General features: G+C 35.3%; 1 protein-coding gene across 5 annotated transcripts in view; it reads left to right on the plus strand.

Moving 5' to 3' along the window:
* The window catches only part of LOC115212013 (atrial natriuretic peptide-converting enzyme-like), a 154,192-nt gene that overhangs the window by 33,626 nt on the left and 103,600 nt on the right, over positions 1–16,966 (plus strand). The window contains exon 1 of one of the 5 annotated variants that reach the window (XM_036502760.1): positions 14,589–15,014. The exons of the other annotated variants lie outside the window; for them this stretch is intronic. The gene's annotated coding sequence lies outside the window, so the exon portion shown is untranslated. Of the gene's footprint in view, positions 1–14,588; positions 15,015–16,966 lie in introns of those variants that run through there. 5 annotated transcript variants of the gene reach the window in all.

A 16,966-nucleotide genomic window follows, 5' to 3' on the forward strand; every position in this document is an offset into this window, starting at 1 on the left:
AAATGCTTATATAGTTATTTCCCTTACAAACCCGAGCAACGCCGGGCGATACTGCTAGTCTTATTATAAAAGGCAGATTTTATCTGCCTCCCTTTGGGAGTTATACAAATCTACAATATAGGATTTCTTCAATTACAATTTACCTTGCATTTTTAAGAGTACAATGCATCGCGTCATGCCAGGTCCAGTTTTTAAAATTTAAACTCTAGTTAAGCAAAATTTACAGAAAACTCACATTCTGGTGTGTGTGTCAAATGCTTTTCTTAGTCTGGTTTACAGCACACGCAAACGCACACAGTGGGCAACGAATAAAATGAAAGTAATTGACTTACTGTAGTGAGTGATTCTTTCACTCTGCCTCCCACTTCCTCTTTCCACACAGGCACGCAAATATATAAATAAAATTGTAAGCTAACGTGCGTGTGTGTGAGTGGGTGTGTGTGGGTGTGCGCGTGTGTGTGTGTGAGGGTGCGTGTGTGTGTGTGTGCGTGTGCGTGAGTGTGTGACAGGAAAGTTTTTTTACGACGAATATAACACCTATATCCAAGTAGCAGAAAGATAAGACAGTAAGGTGTGATTTGAGGGAGATTTGGCTGCTATTTCTACCATGTCTAGCTGCCATGTAGGGGTCTCCCTCATAGGCTCATACATACATATATACATAGATAAGACAGTAAGGTGTGATTTGGGGGAAATTTGGCTGCTATTTCTACCAGGTCTAGCTGCCATGTAGGGGTCTCCCTCATAGGCTCATACATACATATATACATAGATAAGACAGTAAGGTGTGATTTGGGGGAAATTTGGCTGCTATTTCTACCAGGTCTAGCTGCCATGTAGGGGTCTCCCTCATAGGCTCATACATACATATATACATAGATAAGACAGTAAGGTGTGATTTGGGGGAAATTTGGCTGCTATTTCTACCAGGTCTAGCTACCATGTAGAGGTCCCCCTCATTGGCTCATATATATATACATACATAAGACAGTAAGGTGTGATTTGAGGGAGATTTGGCTGCTGTTTCTACCAGGTCTGTTAGGCCTTCTCATGTAAACTCAAGCTTTCTCATGCCTTGAACATAAGACCAAAGCAGAGAATGTATTCTTTTATTCTTCTGCTTTTTCCAGCCATTGGTCTGTGGCCATGCTGGGGCAATGCCTTGAAGAATTGTAGTTTAATGAATCAACTCGTTTTATTTTTGTAAGCATTGTACTTATTCTATCTGTTTCCTTTGTCAAACCACTAGGTGACAGGGATGTAAACAAACCAACATTCGTTGTCAAGCAGTGGTGGAGGACAATCACAAGCACAGACACGCACACACACATACATGCATACACATATACACACATACATACATACATACATATATATATATATGTGTGTATATATATATTGCAGCGTGGAAGGTGTTTGTAAGCCATTTAAGAAACACACAAAAACCGTTACATTCACTTCAACATTTAAATTTAATTTGCCAAAATATTTTCGTCACTTTGAGACCGCGACCTGTTCACTGACAAAAATATCGTGCTAACAGGTCGCGGTCTCAAAGCGATGAAAATATTTTGACAAATTAAATTTAAATGTTGAAGTGAATCTAACGGTTTTTGTGTGTTTCTTAAATGGCTTATAAACACCTTCAACGCTGCAACTGTTTTCGTTCCAGCACACGATCTCAGATCAAGTCACTTGCTATGCAAGTACATCTCTGTAACTATATATATATTTATATATATATATATGTATATTGGTAAAAACAGTAAGATAACAAAAGAAAGAAAGAGACCTCAATATTATGTAAATAGAGGAAATCTTTATATATAAAAGTGAGGTTGTGTGTCTGTCTCCTACGATTTAAATTCCTAACTACTCCCACATTTTGCGGTGCAGTTTAACCAAAACCGGGTATCTTATAGTCGTGATTCATATCGAGACCGTCTGGGTATTAGCGCGCGTCTACGATGAGTCTACGATTTAAAAAAAAATTACCATCAATTTTTCCCATTTTTAATCCATTTTTGACATATATAAGGGAAGTAACTCTCTAAAATTTATTATTAAATCTCAGAACGTAAAAAGCTACAGTAACACCCCTCCCCCTTTGTGGTTAGCCATATTGAGATGGCTATTATACTTTACATCTCTAAAAATGCTTATATAATTATTTCCCTTACAAACCCGAGCAACGCCGGGCGATACTGCTAGTCTTATTATAAAAGGCAGATTTTATCTGCCTCCCTTTGTAACTTATAGAAATCTACAATATAGGATTTCTTCAATTACAATTTACCTAGCATTTTTAAGAGTAGAATGCATCGGGTCATGCCAGGTCCAGTTTTTAAAATTTAAACTCCAATTAAGCAAAATTTACAGAAAACTCACATTCTGGTGTGTGTGTCAAATGCTTTTCTTAGTCTGGTTTACAGCACACGCAAACGCACACACACAGTGTGCAACGAATAAAGTGAAACTAGATGTAATATTTAAAAAGAAAGCAGCAAACAGAAACAAATAAATACATAATGATTTACTCCTCACACAATTTCTTCAATTAGACTTTACCTATGATTTTTCAAAGAACTTCCATTGGTTCATGCCATACAAAATTTCTTTCAATTTCACCCCCAATTAAGACAAAATTCGAGAAAACTCAATATTTTAACATTTCACTTTGAAGCCTTTACTCTGCTTATTACTCCCACTTCCTCTTTAGACACATAGACACGCTAATATATACGACAGTGTCAATTGTTGACAGACATTGTAAGCTAACGTGTGTGTGTGTGCGTGTGTGTCTGTGTGTGTGTGTCTGTGTGTGTGTGTGTATGTGCGTGTGTGTGAGGGTGTGTGTGTGTGTGTGTGACAGGGACGACCCATTCAGACTGGTCATCCTTTTTGCTAGAAGATCACCTATGCTACACCACTGGTTTTCAGTTCATATTAATCAAATTAATATTCACAAGAAGAAGGACTATTCATTATAATACATCAGTTCCATCGGACAACTGCACAAACATTTGCCATTTTACACATGTATGTAAACAAATTCCTTTCTTTTAGAATTTCAATTCATTTACTTTTTCAATTCATACAAAGTTATTTAGGACGAATATAACATCCGTTTAACCCTTTCGTTACCAAACCGCCCGAATTTACCTATTCATATTTAAATGAGAATATCAGAGTAAATCTCTTTAGTACATTCGTGAAAACACGTATTATACTTCGTAAACACTTCAAATACAGTTTTGTACAAAAATCGAAGTGTAATTTTAATTCCGTGAATTATGGGAGATTTTTTTCCGAAATTTGTTCCTATTGTGTTTTCAAAATTTGTAATTCTGACAAAAAATGGATACGAATTTCATTATATCAAGCAGCGAGTCAGAATTCGAAGGATTTTCTACTGAAGACCTTCATAAATCTAACTCTATGACTGAAAAAAAAGCATCTTTATATAAGAGTGAAGTTGTGTGTCTGTTTCCTACGATTTAGATTCGTAACTACTCCCACATTTTGCGGTGCAGTTTAACCAAAAGCGGGTATCTTATAGTCGTGATTCATATCGAGCCCTTCTGGGTATTAGCGCGCGTCTACGACGAGTCTACGATTTAAAAAAAATTTACCATCGTATTTTTCCATTTTAATGCATTTTTTCGCTTTTATATAAGGGAAGTAACTCTCTAAAAATACCTACGATATGTCAACGATTAAAAAAAAAATTACCTTAATTTTTTTTCAATTTTTAATGCATTTTTTGCTATTTTTTGGCTATGACTCTCTAAAAATGCTTATATAGTTATTTCCCTTACAACCCGAGCAACGCCGGGCGATACTGCTAGTATATATATATATAGGGTTTGGACAGAATAATGAAAATTTCAAACAAATTTATTTTAATATGTGGTAGGTCCGCCTTTGGTAGTAATTACTGCTTATGGACTCGTACAAAGTTTGAATTGTTTGCAAAGGAATTTTTGTCTATTCTTCAGCTAAAACAGTCTCCAGTTCTTGTAGTGATGACGGTGGAGGATATCGACTTCTTACTTGTTTTTTCTAAAATGTACCATAAATGTTCAATAATATTGAGATCTGGGGACGGTGGTGGCCAGATTCAACTTCACTAAAATGTTCCTCGTGCCATTCAGTAACAACTTTAGCTGTGTGAATTGGTGCATTATCATCCTGAAAGATTGCGTTTCGTTCCGGAAACAGTTCCGCAACCATACGATGAAATTGATAAGATAAAATGCTTAAATAATCTTGACTATTAATTCTGCCATGTAAGGAAACCATTGGGCCGGAGGATTTCCAAGATATAGTCCCCCAGCTCATCACAGATCCTCCCCCATATTTAACAGTTGGAAGAAGGCAGTCTGTGTCAAATGCTTCTTTCGGCTGTCTCCACACGTATACTCGGCTGGTGGTCGGAAATAAGGTAAAGGATAACTCGTCCGAGAAAATAACATTCTTCCACTGCTCTAGGGACCAATTCTGTAGGTTTTTACTCCACTCTAAATGCTTTGCAACGTTTGTTTTTGAAAGCAGTGGTTTTCTGATTGCAATCCTCCCGTGAAATCTGGCTTTGTGTGGCTCCTGGCGAACAGTGGAAACTGGGTTCTCGAGGTGGTCATTAAGCTCTGCAGTAATTTTGGGAGCTGTACTTTTGTGATCCTTTCTAACAATTCGCATAAGAGTCCGACGGTCCATATCTGAAAGTTCCGGTTTTCTTCTGGAGTTTTGTTTCGACGAGGAGGTTTTCCCTCTTTCTCAAATGCTGTAATTACTTCCGTGACAGTACTTCTTGATACGCCAATCATTTCGGCTGTTTTCGTTACGCTAGCACCTGCCATACGAGCATCAACGATTAGACCTCTTTGAAAGTCCGATAGATCTATCATTTTAAAGAATTTTAACTACCTTTCTCTGATATCTGAAAAGAAACTGCAATTTTAGCAAAACATATTAAGCAACAGTAATGATAAATCAAAAAGCATAAAAATAAACAAGCTTTTGAGGGTTTTATAGATATTTCAAAATTATGATGCTATTAAGCTAAATGTTCCCATTATTTTGTCGAAACTCTCTCTCTCTCTCTCTCTCTCTATATATATAATATATATATATATATATATATATATATATATACATCCATATATATATACATATATATGCACATATACACATACATATATATACACACACATATATATATGTACATATACTCATACACACACATATATATACATATATATGTACATATATATATACATATATATGCACATATACACATACATATATATACACACACATATATATGTACATATACTCATACACACACATATATATACATATATATGTACATATATATATACATATATATACACATACATATATACATATACACACAAACGCACACATATATATATATACATATATATATATATATATATATATATATTATATATATATATATATATATATTGTATATTTCTTATGAATCTGCCAAACAAACAAAAATTAGGGAGAAACATGCACTCTTCCATTTTACTCCAGAAATGGAGCTATTAAAACTAAGAGCTTCAAACAACGAAGAAAAATACAAAAACATCGACGAAGAAATGCTGCAGGAAATAAACAAATACACAGACGAACTCTCACCTGAAAACATTCTTAAACTCGGGAAAGAAACTTGTGAAAAAGAGTAAAGAACCACACTCCAACGCTGGGAGAAGCATAACTATTTTTTTCACTGGTACGAATCCAATTCTAAAGAGAATACCACCGCAGACAACCCATACCTGAAGAATAAAACAGGACACAATAAAAAAGAAACCTAACAACAAACAAATCCACCCCCACCCATGAAAAAACGTTAGGAAACAACCTCATCAAAACCACATCCATACATACTCCATGAAAAGATACCCCCAACCATACCTAAATACCAGGTATAGCCCCCAGATTCCCCAGAAATACTGGTCCACACAAAACACAAAAACCTCTATGCGCATCGTCAACAGTATTTATTTGCAAGGTGCATTTTCGTTGAATTTTCATATTTTACCTTTACATTTCCACATAGTGGTTCCTCTCTAATATGTATGTATATATATATATTATATATATATATATATATATATATATATATATATAGGGATATATACATATATATATGTGTATGTATATATATATATGGATATATAGGGATATATACATATATATATATATGTATATATATATATATATATGTGTGTGTGTGTGTGTGCCGTTGGCGATTTTTTCCTCTGTCTTCCCTTCTCTGGATCTTTCCTTCTATGTTTCCGATGAAGAACTCCGCTCGAAACGTTAAACCCTCCTTCTTTCCTTCTTTCCTGAGCGTCCAATAATACTATATTTGTTCCGCGTTGTTGTGTTTTTTTGTGCTTTCTTTTTTGGATTAACTTTATTTACATACATATATATATATATATATATATATATATATATATTCACCACCTCATCCCAGGTCTTCTTTCAGCGCACCCACCCTTCTACTGACTTGGTTACCTAGGTAACGGAAGCTATCAACTACTTCCAGTTTTTCTCCCTGGAAGGTGGCGGAAGTTGTTCTCTGCACATTTTCAGTGTTTACTGCTCCTGAGCATTTGCCACATACAAAAACTATCTTCCCAGTTAGCCTTCCTTTGATATTGCTGCATCTTTTATGTGCCCATAGCTTACACTGAGTACATATAGAGTTTCTACCTGCGCCTTTTCTACAGAACGAGGAGGGCCATCTACCTGAAGGGATTTGTGGTTTTTCTGTCTTCATACTTACGAGGACTTTGGTTTTAGCTAGGGTGACTCTAAGGCCCTTCGATTCTTATCCTTGTTTCCACACCTGGAACTTCTGTAGTTCTGATAGTGACTCAGTAATTAGAGCAAAGTCATCAGCATAGAAGAGCTCCCAGGGGCATCTTGACTTGAATTTATCTGATATTGCCTGGATGACTATGATAAATAGGTAGGGGCTGAGGTCTGAATCTTGTTTTTATGCTTTCGTTTCTCGTTGAGTTCTACGTCTATTTGTGGTGTCCTGTACTCACGTATATATATTTATATATGCATGTATATATATATGTAGATGTATGTAGGTACATATATGTATGTATGTATGCATATATTTTATTTATTACACTATTGTATGACTGAGCGCCCTCGCGTCGATTCGATTCGTTTCGTTTCGTTTCGTTTCTTCTTCTCTAAGCAAGTTTATATATATATATATATACGTTGGTTGGCAATGAGTACAATGAAAAATTCCGGGTAGAGGTAGAGGTCCACCAAGATTCAGACCTCAGCCCCTACCTATTTATCATAGTCCTCCAGGCAATATCAGATAAATTCAAGTCAAGATGCCCCTGGGAGCTCCTCTATGCTGATGAGTTAATCCCAAAAAGAAAGCTAAAAACAAACACAACAACGCGAGGACGTGGAACAAATATAGTATTATTGGACGCTCAGGAAAGAAGGAAAGAAGGAGGGTTTAACGTTTCGAGCGGAGCTCTTCGTCAGAAACATAGGAGAAGGAAAGATCCAGAGAAGGGAAGACAGAGGAAAAAATTCGCCAACGGTACACACACACACACACACATATATATATATACATATATATATATGTATATATCCCTATATATCCATATATATATATATATATATATATATATATATATATATATACATATTAGAGGGGAACCACTATGTGGACACCCTTATGCTAGAAATAGATCCGCTATGGTCTTACCACTAAGAAATGTTCTCAAGAAAAATTTAACAAAATATCCAAAACCTAATCGAGCAAGACAAAAGAAAAAGCAATAAAAATATGGATTATTTGCATACATGTTTGACTATTAACATATTACGTAATGTTACTTACATAGATGTCCGTAGATCATTGGTGCGACCGTCCAGATAAATATAATTTGCAGGACTGCATACTAGGACATCCGCACTCAGTCAGATCTGTAAACAGTTCTACCCATTACACTCGTGGTTACTATTTCAAATGTCCTCGTTTTGGTGCGCTAAATTACCGGAAACACTGATGCCGCAGATAATACTTTACTGCAGTTGTCTTTGCCGGTTAGAGAACGTATAAATTTAAATTTAAAATGAGGGTGAGAAATTAGATATTATTTTAATTAACATCGATTTCACACCAGTGGTCTAGCATATAAAAAAATGAAGGTTCAGTAAAATTGTATTATATACATATTAGAGGGAAACCACTGTGTGAACACCCTTATGCTAGAAATAGATCCGCTATGGTCTTAACAATAAGAAATGATCTCAACATCTAATTTCTCACCTTCATTTTAAATTTAAATATATATATATATATACATAATGTTTGGGAATTCTCTGATGTTTTGATGTTTGGGAATTCTCTGATGTTTTTTCGGCTGACGAGTACGAGCCATCTGTATTCACTGCATTTTTTGTAGCTTATTAAAGATGTCCTCGTACGAAACGATCGTACCGAGATTTTAATCCATTCTTGTTGCTTTTTTCCTATATATATATACATATATATGTATATATCCCTATTATATCCATACACAACACACACACACACACACACAAACACACAACACACACACAAAGATATATATTATATATATGTTATATATATATATATATATATGTATATATATTATATATATGTATATATATATGTATAAATATATATATATATATATGTATATATATATATAATGTATATTATATATATATATGTATATTGGAGGCGCAATGGCCCAGTGGTTAGGGCAGCGGACTTGCGGTCGTAGGATCGCGGTTTCGATTCCCAGACCGGGTGTTGTGTGTGTTATTGAGCGAAAACACCTAAAAAGCTCCACGCGGCTCCGGCAGGGGATGGTGGTGATCCCTGCGTACTCTTTCACCACTCTAAAAGGCGGTGCTCCAGCATGCCGCAGTCAAATGACTGAAACAAGTACAAAAAAAATAAATATAGATATATATATATATATGATAATGCAAGTATATACATATAGATAATATTGATATATATATATAATATATATAATATATATGTATATATATATAGATAGTAGATGATATGTATATATTATAATATAGGTATCTATATATATAATATAATTAGATATGATATATATGTATAATATATGTATAGATATATATATGTATATATATATATATATATATATATATGTATATGTAATATAATGATATGTATATATATATATATGTATGTTAATATATATGTAATGTAATATATTGTATATATATATATATAGATATGTATATAGATGATATATATGTATATATATATATATATTATATGTAGGATAATATATATATATGGTATATAATTTGGTATATTTTAAATTGTATTTTAAATGTTATATATATATATATTATATATATATTATGTATAAATATATATATGTATATATATATATATAGTATCTATATGTATATTATATATATCTATTCTCAATGATATCTTGTATAGTTTATAACAATTTAATTTGTTATATATTATATATGTATATATATATAATAACTATATCTATGTATAATAGATATATAATATATATAGGTATATCTAGGTATAATACAGATTATATATATGCTTATGTTGTAATATCTGTACTTAATAAGTAATATAGATTTTATAATATATATACGTAGAATGTATCAGTGAGAGACCTGTGAGAGAGAAAGCATGAGTGAAACTTGCAGTTTCACATGAAGTCTGCTTCTCACCATCGTGTTTTTCCGTTGAAAACTATTGAAAAATTCCTATATCTATAGAATATAGCTAGAATTATGTTACGAAAAGACCCTATAAAATACATGTGGAAATGTAAGGGTAAATATGACACTAATTAAGCACACTTGCAAAATGAAAAAGGACTGCCGGTAAGACATTTATCGGAGAGGTCAGTAAGATCATTATATATGATGATGATTTATAAGATGATAATAAAGTAAGCGAACAAAACGAACCATGGTTTACTATGGTGCAGATTCTTTTTGCTAGGTTAAGGGTATGTTGATTTTTATGTGTTTGGGGTGGCAGGAGTTAAAAAAAGGTATTGTTTAGAATCTGTGGGTTTATAAAAGATGTCTGTTTCTATGTGGTTGTTAAACTATTCTAATAAGATGTCTAGAAATGGGAGTTGCTTACTGTTGTGTTCCATAGTGAATTGTATATTGCTGTATGTTTGTTGAGCATTCTTTGAAATCAAGGAGTTGATCCATGCTGTCTGCCAAAGTATGAAGCAATCATCTAAATATCTCTTCCAGTTCTCCTTTAAGTAGCAATTAAAAGAGGCGCCATATTTTTCTAGTGATGATGGTATAACTTAAGTTCGTGGTAGCCCATTACGAGGTTTGCAATCACTGGAGCAGCTCTGGTCCCCATTGCAATTCCGCATATCTGTCGATAGTAAGTAGTATCGAACAAGAAATGATGTGTTCAACAGGACGAATTCAGTGCTTCAATTATAAAATGTGGTTAATTCGTCCTGGGATCTTTTGGGTATTTTTTCTAGCCAAAATGTGATTGCTTCTATACCATAGTCATGTGGGGTATTAGTGTATAGATTCACCACATCGAAAGATACAAGTAGAGTTCCGTCCTTTACTGTCTTCGGGAGGTGGTTCAGCATGTCTAGGTCATCCCTGATATATATATATATATCTTTATATATATAAAACTGAGAATGTGTGTCTGTCTGTCTGTCTGTCTGTGTGTTTTCCTAAAACTTGAGAACTACACAACCAATGTCATTCAAATTTTACACATGCCTTACTTAGGGTCCGGGGAGTGTCATCGGCAAAAATTTTAAAAACTTTTTGCCTAGGGCGAGCCCACAACAATATCATATCTTCTCCACTACGATTCCCTAAAGCTTGAGAACTACACAACTAATTTCATTCAAATTTTACACATGCCTTACTTAGGGACCATGTAGTTTCATGGGAAAAAATGTTCAACTTCTTGCCTAGGGCGAGCCCATAGCAATATCATATCTTCTCCACTACTTCAGTATTACGTGTTAAAAGTGAAACAAAAATATTTCTCTATTTTATGTCAGATGCTTTCACTTTAACAATAAAAAAATAATAACAATTGAATTATATGTAGTAAGCAATAATTAAAATCAAACTAAAGTATAATATAATCGTAACATAACAAAAGTAAAAATATTAATTGGTATAAAATTGCATCAATGATTTGAACTTGAATAAGTGGTTTCACATGAATGGGAATAAATTAAAAATAAAATTAGCGTGCAGAAATGGAATAGTCCAGATGGATAATAAAAAATTAAATTAAAGAAAAGACTATTGTCTATAAAGTATACAATGTAGAGTATTGTTATCACTAGCGATATCAAGATATAACTTTGTATTTTGCATTTTATGTGTAGATGTATATATATAGATGTACATGTAATATATACACATATATATACACATATATACATGCACTAGCACTATAACCCGGCAACGACGGGTATTTAATGCTACTATATATATATATATATATATATATATATATATATATATATATATGTATGTGGGGAGAGAGAAAGAGAGAGAGAGAGAGAGAGCTCAAGTACTACATTTATCAAAAATGCATAGACTATGCAATAAAATTATACTATATGAATCCAATACATACTAACTATGGTACCCAAATTTTCCGTAACGAAGGACCTTCATATATTTTGATGAACTTTCCCACAGACCCCAGTTTTTTTTTAAGGTTTGTCAACTATATAAGCTGATTTTTTTAACTTGCGACAAACTAGTTTTCCCAGTTTCTTTTCTCAATTAAAAGATATTTGACTGAATAATTATATGTAATTATCGAGTAATTTTGCATTTTAGCCTGCAGCCGTTTTAAATTTTGAACACAACTCGTAGGCCACGCTCCATTGTTACCTTTGTGTCTCCACAATTTGGGAACCGCTGGAAAAGATGAAACGTCATCCAAACCATCGTAAAACAAGCAATTTCGCCAAACACGGGCGTAGGAGTGGGTGTGTGGTAAGTAACTTGCTTGCGAACCACATGGTTCTGGGTTCAGTCCCACTGCGTGGCACCTTGGGCAAGTGTCTTCTACTATAGCCTCGTGCCGACCAGAGCCTTGTGAGTGGATTTGGTAGATGGAAACTGAAAGAAGCCCATCATATATATATATAAGTATGTATATATATATACATATATATGTGTGTGTGTGTATGTGTGTATATATATATATGTGTGTGTGTATGTGTGTATATATATATATGTTTGTGTGTCTGTGTTTGTCCCCCCAACATCGCTTGACAACCGATGGTGGTGAGGTTTACGTGCCCGTAACGTAGAGGTTTAGCAAAAAGAGACCGATAGAATAAGTGCTAGGCTTACAAAGGTCGATTTGCTCGACTAAAGGCGGTGCTCCAGCATGGCCACAGTCAAATGACTGAAACAAGTAAAAGAGAGTAAAAGGGAGTAAACAAATAACATTATATTCTACAGACACTTGAATGAGAAAAAAATTATCGGTTCTTTACAATCTGAATTTAAATCCTGCCAAGATGGACTTCGCTTTTCATCCTCTCGGAGTCGATAAAATTAGTACCAGTTGAACATTGGAGTCGATGTAATCATCTCCCCAACATTTCAGGCTTTGTGCCTATAGTTGACAGGATTATTATTGCTATTCTTATAAATGCTTAGAAACATTTTGTCCGTCCTTACGTTCTGAGTTCTAATTCCACCGAGATCGACTTCGCCTTTCATCTTTTCGTACTAGTTCGTACTAGTTACGAACTGGGGTCGATGAAATCGATTGGCCCCTCCCCGCAAATTTCGGGCCTTGGATTATTATTATTATTATTATTAACAATAACAGCGGTTCACTCAGCTGGCAAAAATATGTTGTAACTGTAATTCAAAGAACCAGCCTTGTCACATTCTCTGTCACGCTGTATCTCCCTGAGAACTACGTGTCTGTGGAGTGTTCAATCATTTGCACGTTAATTTCACAAGCAGGCTGTTCCGTTGATCGAATCACTTGGAACACTCGACGTCATAAACAGATGGAGAGCCAAGTCAACAACAATAAACTAAAGCAAACGAGCTACTCCTGACCAGTGTGATTTTTGAATTAGATTGCAACGAGAAATTTGTAAACCGGGGATGGAGTGGGGGTTCAATCCTTATATTGTAATAACAACATTGGTAAAGCATTAAACTGTGTCCAGTGGCGAGGCTCCAGTCTGGGAATTCAGAAACTTTAGAGAGAATGAAGTCTCTCCTTAGTCACCACTACTCTGCTCTGGCTCGTTGCGGTTGTTAGTACCACCAAGGACCCTAATTATGGATCAAATAACAGAAGGGACCACCTTTGATACTTGACCTATAACTAGAACATACAGGGCTCGAGGAGGGCTGAACCCCAGATATGTGACACAGGTTCACAGATGTGTGGATCTGTCCTGATGTCAAATGGACCTGTGCCTCTGTACAGATTAAGAAATATCAATGCGCTTCGTCCCTTTAAACATGAACAACACGTATCAACTCGAAACCATTTGATCACTTAAATCAGTGATTCTCAACCATTTTTCCCTATGGACCCCTTTGATCACTATTTTATCCTAGTGGAATCCCTATAACTATTTGATATCTAAAAACTTGTTTTATAGATATCTCTTTCAAAATTCCCCTTTTTTCACACATTAACTTGTGTAGGTTGAACTATGTTAAAATTTTAGAGAAAAAAAAGATAACTGTTTCTTCCATCTAAATCAAAATTTTCTCATAGACACTTAATATACTACTGTGTGTATCCAATTTGCTATTTTGCTTGCGTTGATACCCCCCCTCAATCTTGAATGGGCCCTAGGGGTCATATAGATTCCAGTTGAGAGCCACTGACTTTAATGGTCTTACTACCAATGAGAATCTTCCCGACAAATGCACATCCTTATTTAACAAAGACGGTGTCTCAGACTGGCCTTTCTTCTTCGGAGCCAGAAAATACTTCTGACCCCAACAATTACCATTCCTCCGGAAAAAAGTCCATGCGATACTCGCAATGGAACACTGTCCCCACATATGGAATAGTGATGCTGCTACACATATGGATTCTTTTAGGGCCCTCGACTCTTGAGAAAGTCTTAGGGGCACCGTCGTGATATGTAGTGTATTTTGGTTATTTAAAAAATGGCAGGTGTCCATTCCTCTCCAAGTCTGAACATAGCTGATTTATGCCAGACAGAGAGAGAGAGAAGGAAGGAAGACAGAAAGGCAGAAAGTGAAACAGAGAGAGAGAGAGAGAGAGAGATTAAACCGAGAAACACAGTGAGAGAGACAGAAATACTGTAAGAGATACCAAGAAAAGGAGACAGGCTGACAGAGAGGGGAATCGATCCCAGTAATGATTAGTACTTTATTTATTGACCTCAACAAGATTTGAACTCAGAACACAGTGAATTGGAACGAATACTGCAAGGCATTCTATAAACGCTCCAACGACTCAGCCTACACACACACACACACACACCTTCAGAAAAAAGCCACTTAAATTTAAATACAGTCGTTTTCTTGCCTCAGGGTCTCACGTATACCGTATCATCTCACTCTCTTGTTTCTGCCGATGCTATAATGGCCACTGCTCTTCCAGAGCTGGTTGTAATTGCACCACCTCCACTCAAGTACACTTAACTCGCTGAACCTACCTACACTTGTCACTCACGTTGAGTGCAATCTTCTAAGACCACCAGTAATCATTACTCTCAGTCCTTCTTCAACACAATATCGTCCTTCTGGAATTCCGTGACAGCGCATGTCTGTCCTACAGTCAACGTGTAACAATTTAAACAGAATGTTCACAGTTTCACTGTCAACGGTGAGGTTAACCCGCGAGACAACGGCAGCCTCAGGCTCTTCATCAAGATCAAACTAATAAGAAAAAGGTGAGCATGTGTGTATGTATATATGCATATATATGTGTGTGTGTGTATGTTTGTCTGTGTATACAAACACATACGCAAACATATATGCATATGTATTCATACATTCACGCGCGCTTACACATTCACACAAACGTATATGAGCATAACCTGGATTTCGATCGAGATGGCTATATTATCAAAATGAATGTGCTATATATATCAGGCTGAGGGAAAAGTAAGCAGCGTTTTGAATCATGAATAATTTGTACCGGATTTTTGCAGAGTCTTGAATTTTTTTAAACATTTTTAACATTTTAAACATAATACGGACACAGACTTGCCCAAATGCATCAATAAATTAACATTGATATGTTTTTCACCGTTGTTACAATCATCTGAAATGGAGCTATCAAAGCGCGATATTCGAGCAATTTTACTATTCGGCTTCAAAAAGAAAAAAGGACGTAAAGCAGCTGAAAGGACGTAAAGCGATAACGAAACGTCTGGTGAGGGAATGACCAGAGAGTGGTCAGCTTGAAAATGATTTAAACGATTTCGCAGTGGAGATCTGAGCCTTGAAGATCGAAGCGTAGTAGACGCCCATCTGTCATCGATGGCGGTCAATTAAAGACCGTCATTGAGAAAGATCCGCATAAAACCGCTCGAGAACTGGCAAAAACCTTCAAGTTAGCCAGAAAACTGCCTGCAGTCATTTGCATGCGATCGGAAAATTATAAAAGCTCGACAGATGAGTATCACATGATTTGAATGAGAGCAGACCGATCAATTTCTGGACCGTATTGTAACTTGCGATGAAAAGTGGATTCTGTACAATAATTAAAAACGTTCTTCTTAGTGGTTGGACCAAAATGAAGCATCGAAATGCTTCCCTAAACCTGAGCTCTTCAAAAAGAAGGTTAAAAACCACTACTGCAGAAAAATCGCCATGAAATTGTCACAGTGAACGAAAAACTGCTACTCCTCCGTTCCAGACTGGTCAACAGAAGAGAGCCAATCACTCTTCATGACAATGCTCGACCACACGTTTCACTAATGTCGCTCCAGAAGTTGTGGGAGCTTGGCTACGAAGTTCTTCCCCACCCAACATATTCCCCAGACCTTTCTCCTACCGACTACCACTTTTTCAAGCACCTTGATGGTTTTCTGCGAGAGAAGGAATTCAAAAATCAAACCGATGCTGAAAGTGCGTTCAAAGAGTTCATCAGCCCCAGAACTCCAGACTTTTATGTTACCGAAATAAACAAACTTGTAACTCGTTAGCAAAAATGTGTTGATTGTAATAGTAGTTATTTGATGAATAAAATTTCCGCATTGTTGAAATATATTGTGATGAATTTCAGGTTTTAAGACGTTGCTTACTTTTTACTCAACCTGATATATATATATATATTATTTAATATTAAAGGCATTATTATACATAAATGTCTCACGCTAGGAGGGACTCAAAAACTACCATAGGGTAGTCAAGAACTACCATAATAAACACATAGTACCAAACGAGTGTTTATTACGGTAGGCTTTTGACTTTAAGAGTCCCTCCTAGCGTGAAGCATTTATGTATAGTAATGTCCTTCATATAAATAAATACACTTAAAGGGAATAATAAATTTTTTCCCTTATGAGGTTTTTCACGCTAACTACTTGATGAATTCTTATAAAGATTTTATCCTATTTTTAAATTGTATATATTTATATATATATCTATGTATATATATACATATATATTTTACTTGTTTCAGTCATTTGATTGAGGCCAATCTGGGGCACCGCTCTGAAAGGTTTTAGTCGAACAAATCGATCCCAGGAATTATTTTTTTAGAGGCTAGTACTTATTCTAGCGGTCTCTTTTGCCGATCCGTTAAGTTACGGGACATAAACACACCAACACCGATTACCAAGCGATGGTCTCACACACACCCAGACAACACACAACTACACACACATGACGGCTC

The sequence above is a fragment of the Octopus sinensis genome, linkage group LG5 (assembly GCF_006345805.1).
Source record: "Octopus sinensis linkage group LG5, ASM634580v1, whole genome shotgun sequence".
NCBI classification, from domain to species: domain Eukaryota; kingdom Metazoa; phylum Mollusca; class Cephalopoda; order Octopoda; family Octopodidae; genus Octopus; species Octopus sinensis.